The following is an 11349-nucleotide window of genomic DNA, read 5'->3' as shown; positions in this document are numbered from 1 at the left end:
TGCTTAACTGATGGAAAAAAACCAAGCCAAACCTTGAGCAATTAAAATGCTTTTAAGAGAGAAAATTGGGAAGTAAGCAAAGATGTTTTAACAAATGCCCAGATAACTATAGGCTTATTCCGAGAATCATTTAAAAGTGATAGGCTACAAATAAACAAGGGAAATAAACAGCATTACTGTCGAATGATACCGACTGCCCGATCCATTTTCCGATCAGAGTATAAAAGTCAAAGCGAATCAGGTGAGTTCGATGGCCTTGGAAGATAAGGTGACAGCGATTTGTCTCAGCTTAACAATTCCTAAGCATCCAATCAATCTGATATACAACAAGCAAAATATCCATTTTATATTCAAGCGCAAATGTCTCCAATTAGCTGTATCCAGCTTTAAAGCCGTGTAAACGCAACTCCCAAGCGACGCATCGAACAAACTCAATCATATTTCATCAAACAAAATGCCAGAACGACAAAATAGAAAGCAATAAAAATAAAACCAGAACGAAAGCAAAAAAAAAATCAAACAGACACGTTCTGTTTTTGACCAGGTCTAAAGCCCATTTAAGAGCGTTTGGGGAGTGGTCAGACAATTTGGCCAGGCCAAAAAGCTGCAGGGCCCAAGGTGCTGGAGTGGGTCGCATCCGCAATGCAAGGTAATAAACCAAAAATACGTCAACAACAAAACCACAAAACCAAAAAACACCAACACCACAAAGCCACGTAGAGCAGGAGAGAGAGGGGGCGGGGGGACAGGCAGACACATGTGTGTGCCAGGTAAACGAGGTAATTTTAATTATGGCCACAATGGAACCACCCTCGAAATGATGGCCAAAATGCCTGACGCGCGCTACTTGGTTCATCAGCATGCCGCAGGCAGACATTGCCACAGTTACAGTTAGATACAGACAGACATAACGGTGAAGCTATCGACATCGAGTTCGTTATGGATGCACGCCAATTGCAGCAGATGCGACGCAACGCTTTGCCTCTTAGCCAAATTACATAAATTAGTCGCGAGCTCTTTGCTACTCTGCTTCTGTTACTTCTAGTCTCTGTTTTTTTTTTTTTTTTTTTTTTGCTTTTTTTTTGTCTGCTCTAAATCAAAGCGCTACGAAAATTTAATGGACTCCTGTGTAAAGTTTGCGTTCAAAGGAAACGCACAAAAAAAGATATAGCGAAACCGGAACACACAACAACAAATGCAACTAAACGTCGAATACGTGATATTTGGGCGAAGCAAAAAAAGCAGCCAAAGACATGTGCTGATATGTATAGACTAGGAGATGCTCTGTAGAGCATATGCGTTATTACAAAAAATATATATATATAATAATTTAAAATATATATATAATAATTTATAATAATTTGATTTAAAAAAAAAAATAAAATAAAATATATAATTTAAAATTTTATGAAAATGTGTTATGGTACAAAACTAATAAATATTTGTATTTATCAAGCTTAAAAATTTTTTAGAATTAGTATATAACTTATAAAAAATTCTAATTTATTTTTAAAATAAACATTTTTTTATTTATATAAAATAAAAATAACATTTAAAAAAAATGTTTTTTTATTCATAGTTAAAAGTAAATGCAATTTTAAGAATAAAAAAAGATTTTTAATATTTTCCCCATTTATTACAAATAAATATTAAAATTATAATTTATTTTTTTAGTCAGGTATTTATGTTAAAATTTCCCAAAGGAGGCATTATTATTATTATTTTTTTCTAATAACTCATGACTGGTATCCCCTGGCACGTTAAGAGATTAGCACAGACAGTTAATGCCACTCTCCAGTCACTTGTGGTCTACAGGGTATTCGAAAGCGAAAAAATCTTGATTTTGGTACATTACTGATTTCATTAGAAGCCATGGAGCATCGAATGAGAGAGGATTGTCAATGGGGTATATGTGGGTTTTGTATTTTTTTATTGGTGTTTTTGGCGGTGCACCACTGCGTATACGTAATGTTGCATTTTTAGTGCTCATCGCAGTCGTGCTGTTAGGTTCGTTGTCTGCGGCTCTTGTTGTACATTTCTGCTGCAGTTTGGGAATTGCTTTGCCCCAGTCCCAGTCGCAGTAGCAGCAGCAGCAGCAGCAGTCGCAGTCGCAGTCACAGTCTCCCTTGAAAAGCATGCCCCAGCCAAACCCCAACCGAGCCCCAGCCTGGTTTTCTGCATTTTTGCGCATACCTTTGGCAGTTTTTGGCAAAGTCAAAGGTCTGCCCGGCCCGGCCCCCGTTTGAGCCGCCCCTGGGCTACTCTGACCGCTTTCTTGTTGCGTTTCTTTTGCGGTCATAAAATGTTGCCGGCCCCGCAACGAAATATGGGCCCAGGTCTCGCACATTGCACATCGAAAGAGGTAATTTAATTTATGATGCAGTAAAATTGAAAATCCTCCCGGGCATTGCAACCGAAGGAGAGCGAGTGTGTAGCAGAGGACAGGCAGCATTCAGCTGGCAGCAGCAGCACGGAGCAGGGGCACGGGGATGAAATTCTGCTTTTGGTGACATGCTGCGCCTCTGTGTATCCATGGTCCATGGACATGGACACCAGGTAGGCACAGCCTGGCCAGGACTGACAGTTACAGATGCACAACTTGTTGGCCAGCTTAGTGAGATGAGCCAAGTTAACCATGCGAACGCGTGCCACAGCCGCTTTGATGAGCTGCATAATACACTTAGAGAAAAAGTCTGTTGATAAGTCAATTGTGCTAAATTCGTTTATGACTAATATGACGAGCTTATGGGAGACTGGTTATAGCAACAAATAGGCCATGCTAGTTCTATTTGAGAAATATCTAACTATTCCTTATAAACTCTCCTGAACTCATGGAATTTTAAGCGAATAATTAAATTCGAATAACTAGCAAGTAGTTGGTGAATGGCTAGAGAACAGTTAAAGTGTGGCTAACAAATAGCTAGAGTGACTACAGAGCAGCTAGAAAGTGGCCAAACAATGGCTAAAGGACAGCTTTCAAGTATTTGTAATGAATATAGTATAAATGACAACATTAAAGCAAACGCTTCTAAGTGTAAAAAAAAATAAAATAAAATAAAATAAATAAATAAAATAAACATACAGTACTTTTTCTGAATCCTCAGAATTCTCATATAACTCCATCCGAAAATGCAAAAACTAGAATAATCTATAAATTTATTTATATATACAAACTTATATAACTTGAATGTTTTATATTAATTTTTTTTTTTTATAGGAGAAAAAAAAACAAAATATTGTGAACATGTATTGTATTTATGATTCAGAAAGCTGTGGAATATTATTATATTATATTATATCTTCTCTTCAAATTAAATAGAAAGAACTTTGTAATATATTTATCCCAAATAAAATTATTTAAAATAGTATCCTTACAATGGAAGTTCATACTCAACATAATCTTAAAACATTTCTTTACAGATATAATACTCTTATAGTAATAATCTTTGCTACCCAGCGACTCAATCGTTCAGGCAGTTGAGTCAAAAGCAACCCATTTAGTTCAATAGGAATATTACCCAACCCAAAAGATAAACTTTCATATGATATTTCAAATATTATAAATAAAAATATATATATTATTATAATTATATGATATTCTTATAAAGTGAGTTTATTGTTTTTCGTGCAGTGCATATTTTGTCAACGCACGAGCTGCGACAGCTCGGCAGCGGCTGCTACTTACAACAACAACAATAACAGGAAAAGGAGGAGGAGGAGCAGCTGCATATCTCGTAAAAGTGCGACATATAGGTTCCCTATATATATATATATATATGTATATATAGGCGAGCTACCGAAAAACTGATAACACACTGTGTGTGAGCCGCACGGACTGGACACGAGGCTTCAAGTTGGTTTTGATTTTTGGGTTTTTCTTATTTTGCTTTTTGCCTGGTCGCAGCGTCTGCAAGTTCTACACGGCGTGGCTTGGCCCATGGCTTTGCATATTAAATATGCAACAGCCGCATGCCCCTGTCCCGCTCGGGCAACTATCCACTCTGCAGCTCAACCACAACAGGGCTCATAAAGCACCTGGAAATGGCTGACAACAACAACAGCAGCAACAACAGCAGGAGAAATGCGCCTATCGCAGCGGCTGCACGAGGCATGCAAAAGAATTTACGAGCTGGCAACGTCCAACAAAAGAACGAACGGGCACAGAGACGGTCTGGACAATGGACAACGGACAGCGGCCACCGGGCTGTTGCCGTGTTGCACTGTGTTGCAGCAGTCGCAGATATGATGTGCATCCAATCATTTTAACGCAAATAAACCACAACAGATGGCGCTGCGTGCGCCTTGTAAGTTGACGCACGACTGCGCCCCAAATGCCAAATGCGAATCAAGCAAAGTCACAGTCGCCAAGAGTGAACGACTAGTACATATCCTGTAATTAGCAATGTCTAATTCAGTAATTGCTTTTACTCAAAGGTTAACAGATCTAAACGAATATTTATGAATAAATTCAAGGCAATTCAAGTGAAGCATTTGGTATCAATTTTGGAATCCAAATCATGCTAATTTTTTGCTTGCCTTATCTTTTAGAATTAAATAGAAGAGATTAAACTGCATACAGAATTTATTATCGAATTTGGACTGTACGGAATTAATATCGAATAGAATGATATATATAACTAAGCTAATATATAGAATAAGATGATATATAGAACTAAGCTAATATATTAACAATGCTACCGATTCATTCATGATCCCTTACTGGACTTATCGAAAACAAAAGAAATTAAATTATCGATTAGCTAGAGAAAGTTTCGATAGTTATAGTATTCAAATATAGTCATGGTATGAAGATTCTTGTAAATTCCCGCCTTTTTTGGCTATCGCAATCCAAGATCTACAATTATATTTTTTATTGGACAATAGAACAAAATTAGAAGCTCTCAACACAACGTTTTTATTCTTCTATTTCAAAATCTTTAAAGTCTCCAGAAACAACATCGTATGATGCAATGAATTCATACTATAATATATACCTCATTTCTAAATTACAGGGTATCAAAAAATACACAAAAGTCTGACAACTGAAAATACAAAAAAAAAGAGAATCTGCAACCAGGACGCAGCTCAGCTTGCGGCCCAAAAATGGATGCGTGCGTACCGCGTGGCAGCTTATCACAACAGCAACACCAACAACAACAAGAACAGTAGCAGCAGCTGCAGCAGCTGCAGCAACAACAACAAGAAACACGGCAGACAGAGAAGGCCGTAAGATGCTCTGGTTTATGCATGGTGCCTGAACCTGCGGTCACTTGTGGCATGCCACGCCAACAGTTTACTTTTGTTTGCGCTGCGACCCCATCGCTGGCAATTGGAATTTTTGTCGCATTTACCCAAAGTGCAGCGAGACACGCGGCAACTGCTGCTGCTGCTGCTGCTGCTGCTGCTGCTTGTGGCCAATGTGCTGCAGATAAATCTCATGAAATAATTACACGTGTTACAGTAAATGCTGTTAAATTGCCAGGACATCCACCCCCCACTTCTTGCAATGCTTCTCCTTCGCCTGCGCCTCCTCCTTCTGCTGCTCGTCCATCTGTTGGCCATGTTAAATGCATTCATGAATGAGTGGACTGCATAAGAGCCACAGCAGCAACCACGCAATGAAAACGACTTGGCCAAAAGAGAGAGAATGCCGCGTAACGACTGCGAGTGTTTCAATTTGCACAGCTCACGGATAAAGAGAGAGAGAGAGAGAGAGAGGATGGGTGAGAGACAGCGAGAGCGGGTGTGGCAGCCGCAGGACTTATATGCCCAATTGGGAAAATGATTTTGTGCCACTGCGGCAAAGGAAATAAAATAAATATAAAGCCAAGAGTATAAAAAAGATATATATGCATACATATACATATGAAAAAAAATTAACAAAAATATAATGATAACAATAAAAAGAAAACCAATCAGCTAGTAAATGAAGGGCTAATTCATACCCTGCAAAAAATGCTCATAAAAACAAGTAAATACTGCAGCGGAACCGTCAATATGTCTGAATACACCGTGTTAAATATATTCCTATTATATTATCATTATATATATAACTCTTCAAATTGTGAGTCTGTCTTCAAGACTCTCATCCTTGAGTCAGCTTTGAAGACGCTCGCCTTTCTCATTCAGTATATTATTCTGAATCAAACGATGCTTATCAAACTGTGCTAACAGTTAAGCCTTACCAACTGCCTAGAGTCGAGGCTAGTTTTAGAACTTTAACTCCATCCACCGACTCTGAAGCCACTGTAACTGAAGGACTGTAAGCCACTTTTGAATTAGTGACTAAATCGAATGGAATATTCAAGCTTTGGCTGTGTAAAACAATCTTCTATCTATTCAATAGATAGTAGTTTCAAAGAGAAGCTCTGAAAGCAAAAATAAAATGCTATAAATGTGAGCTGAAAACCCATTTAAAAACTTTCAGTGCGAACACATTTTGTTTTTCACTCAGCGCCTCTCAAACTGTACAATGGAAATCAGTTGGTATCAGTCTGGTATCAGTCAATCGACTAGCCAGCACAGCCCAGCATAATTAGCGACCAATTACAGGGTATTTAATTGGCACATAAACTCTGTGCTTATCCTAGTATATAGCTGGCACTCACATAATAAATGCGTGCATTTCGCGTGCTTTAAAATAAATTGAAAATCAACTGCGCGTCGAGTCGTGTCCACCAGTCGCGCAGCTCATTAGCGGTCGATGGTGGGCAAAATGTGTTGCCTGCTTTTTGGCGCAAGTCAATAAAAGCCATTACAAAAATTCCAACAGCTGCATTTGGAAGGAGGGCAAGCCAGCTGGGCAGCTGGGCAGCTGGCCAGCCAACCAACGAAAATAATAGCAACTATAATAATGATAATGATTATAATAATGATAATGATCGGCCTCGGCAATAGACATGTCCAACCATTTATATACGAGTACTTAAAAGCTCTCGGGCATTTCTGAAATTTGTTGCATTTCATATATTCACAATATGATTTTATCATATCCACGCATATCATAATTTTACAATATTATTTTATCAAGGCGCATGTGCATGGCTGAGCACGTGATAAACAAATTCAGCTCAATTAACTTAATGGCAAGCCATATACCAAGATCTTATATTTGCTTTAAAGCCAAGACTGTATATTTTATAGATAAGCAAGTTCCTGTTTTCAGCTTTAACGACCAGCAAAAACTAACTGAAAAAAAGAAAAATGAAAACTGAAAAGTAAAGTAAGGAATTGAGGGCAGGCAAATCTAGTGGTTCATAATTTATAACGCAATCACGTGCCGCACTCGTTCCGGCGGCGGCGCGGCGCGGCGCGGCAAAGGCGCCAAAAATATGAATACATATATGAATAGAGAGCGACTAAATAATTTGGAAATGATTTACAATATTGCCCAGTCAGGCCGAAGGCAGGCAAAGGACTGCGACTGCGACTTGTCGGCGGTCGTTCATAAATCTAACGCCATGACGAAAAGATGCACTGCAGTCGAGAGAGTCGAAAAAAGGCCGCTTAGAACATCTAAAAATGACGGCCGACCAGCTGCAGGATAGCGCTGCGAACTCTAGCTCAATGGTGCATTAGACTGAGATTTACAAGTTCACCAGTTCAAGAATCGTTCAGTGGTTCATCGTGAAATGAATCATTAAGTTCATGAGCAACTAAAATAATGAATGGAAAGTATCATGATTGATGGTCACTCAATAAAATCCGAATGATTCTGAAAAACAATACTTAGTAAACAAACGAAAGAAAAATTATAAATAATTTGAATAAATAAATATTTAATGGACAACAGAACATTCGTTAAACTTTGATATGTATCAGTAAATAAAAACTATTGTTAGTTCTTTCAGTTTACGGAAGAGTAAAATACAAGAAAGACTAAAACTCTAAGTAGAAATCCTGTTATATATCTAGAACTAGTTCTAATGAACTGCCCAATTGAACTTGTTCGGAATGACTCAACTCTAATGCCAGACTGACAATCAAAGAGAGAGTAGAGATGTGGAAGAGAGGGTTTATATTTATTTAGCCCTTGACAGAGTTCATCAAATAACAAGTAAGAATATTGCAGTCCAGTCCAATCGACTGCATAATACTCGTTTATTAGCAAATTAATATGCAAATATCTACATAAAGATCAAAGTATTAACTTACTAGTACTTCAATAGATATACTACTAACTCACCTAATGTCATGTCCCCAAAAAATATAATATATAATCTAACGAGAGCACACTTTAGGCTATGCTCAAAATTAAACTTATCTCAGGGTCTCTTATAGGCTGAAGGATGTATGGTTGGACAGAGAGGCATACAATGTAGAAAACCAATATACTCTCCTCACATCGTTCAGCTTATTGCCATATAAATATAGTCATGTGTGTCTATGAAAGCGAATGCCCCGCAGCGCTAATTCAGTTATATATCACCAGTTGAGCCTAATCTAGCGGCAAAAATGATCAAAAGCCAATTCGAGACATATGACGCGTTGCGCTCAAATGCTCCATCTCCCTCTCGCGCTCTCTTTCTCTTTCTACGGCCACTGCTGATGGCGATGTTGCTCCTGCTGCTGCGATAATTGCTACTGCTGCCATTTCAATTTGCACGCTGCCAGGCCGCTTTGATAGATGGTGCGCCCACCCGTTGCAGCAACTCTTAGTCCGTGGTTCAGCGATGTTGTCAAACAATTCGCGCCTTGGCCATTTGTCGCGTTTTTCAGATGCTGTAATGTGAGCGAGTTACTCTAACCAACGCGGTTTAGTTGTCATTAAATAAAGTAAGTAACACAAATTATAAAATAAAATTTGTAAAAAAAAAATTATCAGTTCAATCATTAAATTGTATCGTTCAAAGTGAAAAGTTGGCCCCAGCTGATTTTAGAATTTTTCAGAATATTTTTAATGAAAATGAATTACCTACAGATAGCACAGGTTAAAGATAACCGTTGAGTACAAGCTGGTTGAAAGAGCCTGGGACCCTATTCAGATCATAAGGCTGTTAAATATAATCCATGTTAACTTTAATGGTTTGTACATAATTAAGTGACAAGCTCGAATTGCTAGTTATTGACAGTAACTTGGAAGTGAAGGACAGTTTGCTAAAATAGTTCAATTCGTAGTACTTAGGCTGTTTAAAATAAGGCTCACGATTCAAATAATAATTTTGAAAGCTTTAAAGTTTGAAAGTTGTTTTTGCGAAAAATTTCGAGGGTATTTAATCTGTGTTCAATATTTTACCCCAGCCTAATTTGGAATATTCGAGCTCAATCTCAGTTTTGCTTACTTAAGGCGCCAAAATAATTATGACGAAAAATATCAATTAATATTTAATTTCTTCTATTTGGGACTCAAATCAAATTTTTTGAATAAATATATTATAAAATAAATAATAAATAAATTTCAAATTAACTTTCAAGCCCAATACAGAGTTTTATAGAAAAGGGCTTACTAAAAGAAGGTTATAATAAAATGGAATAGAGATAATTAAATTTTGGAAGACGAATCATTCTGGGAAATCCTTTGAGTGACATTCCTGTAAGTATATGACGATTCCAATCAAAACTAATATTGATTTTATGAATTATTGCCATAGAGCATTTAGAATTCGTTTTTGGCCCAGTTTATTTGGCAGTTTCTTGTTGTTTTGCTATTGCAATGCGGCGCCTTAATTAAAAAGCTGCAGGCCGCTTTACAGCGCGCTCGGTGCAGTTGGATCAATGGGTCCTGAAAGAGTTAAAAACGAACATTGGGCGAGGCAGGGGCCGGGGCAGGGGCAGGGACCGGAGCGGTAGGGCCGTACGGCTGCGACTGGTGCGAAACAGCGGCAGTACTTGTATTTATGACTTGGCACGCAGCGCAGGCATGATTTACAGTTTATTGAGAGAAACAAAGCGAGCGCCAAGAATTAGCCGCAATGGCTCATCAATCACTTGATGGGAGGGAGCAGGCAGTACCCAGAGAGGGAGGGAGCGAGAGAGAGAGAGAGAGAGCGCAAGAGGAGGAGAGACGCCTGCCAGAACGAGGTCCACCTTTTTAGCTGTAATCCTTTTGGGGCACTTATGACTCGACTCGACTCGAATCGACTCGGCTCGGCTTTATGGCCATATTATGCTTAATAAAGCTGCCTCTCAATTTTTTTGCTCTTCCTCTTCGTTTTTATCTGTGTATCAGAGTTTTATCTGCGAGTCGCGTCATAATGGAGCACAGCCATTGAGCAGGCGCTTTGCTCCAGGAGCTGCGAGCGCGTGATTTATGTGATTACTTCAATGCGGCGGCGTTGCGCCAAAAAAAAAACACACACACACGCATATATATTTGTATATGTATATCTATAGAAATGTATATAGGAAAAAAATGAAGAAAAATCAAACAAACAGCCAAGCAAGAAACGAGCGCTACTAGATACATAAATGTATCACGCATAGAGAGCGGGCCAAAATTTAAGTACGTAATAATAAACTGAGCCCATAAAATGGACATTGACTGCAAACATTTTGCGGCTGCAAAATTGTCGTCTGTCGTCAGCAGGCCAGCAAATAAACACATTTATATATTGTACAAACATATACATATACATATGTGTAGCTGTGTGTTTACTTCCTATTTATATGCATCAATTTATTTTTGTTGCTTTATTTTATTACAATTAACACTTGCCAACAGGCAAGTAGCGTTCGCCCTCACTCGCTAACTCGCTCTCTCTCACTCGCAGCCTCTGTCTCTTTCCCTCTCTCTATCTCTTTCTTACACTTTGCCAGTCGATTGATCTACTTTCAAGTTATTCTAACTTAAGCTTTATTTGTCATCTGACTTCTAGGGATTACTTTTTGGATGCATACATATCGGCACTTATTCACAGCTTCGATCTGCCCTAAAAACTGTTCATTGATTTACTTCATTTAATTTTTTTAGTTTCCAATTTCAAAAGGCAAGCCAATTTTTATACTGATTTTATCTTTCATTTAATTTTTTTTAATATACTTAGTTTCGAATCGTGGAGAACTAGATCATAGTAGCAGTTGATCTATGAATTGAAATGAAATTGTAAAATCCAGACAATTTCATGATTCCCTTATATTTAAAACAGCAAAGATCTCCACACGTTTCTTACTTTTTCGTTCTCATTGCCTTTCACTCTCTCAGTTACTTATTCCCTCTCTCTCTCTATTATCATTTCTCTTCTAATCTCTCTCACTCTCTATTTCTCTTTTTCCATGTCATCTCCTATCCACCTCCCTGATTTTCTCTCCTTGCCTTTGTATGTAAATTTTCTGGAGATAAATCTTTCTCTCTCCCCCTGTCTTTACTCAACTTTCAAACCAATATTCGCTCTGTTTTTTTTCTCCCTCTCT

Source organism: Drosophila mojavensis, unplaced genomic scaffold, assembly GCF_018153725.1.
Source record: "Drosophila mojavensis isolate 15081-1352.22 unplaced genomic scaffold, ASM1815372v1 contig_81, whole genome shotgun sequence".
In the NCBI taxonomy this organism is placed as follows: domain Eukaryota; kingdom Metazoa; phylum Arthropoda; class Insecta; order Diptera; family Drosophilidae; genus Drosophila; species Drosophila mojavensis.
This window is presented reverse-complemented; position numbering follows the sequence as displayed.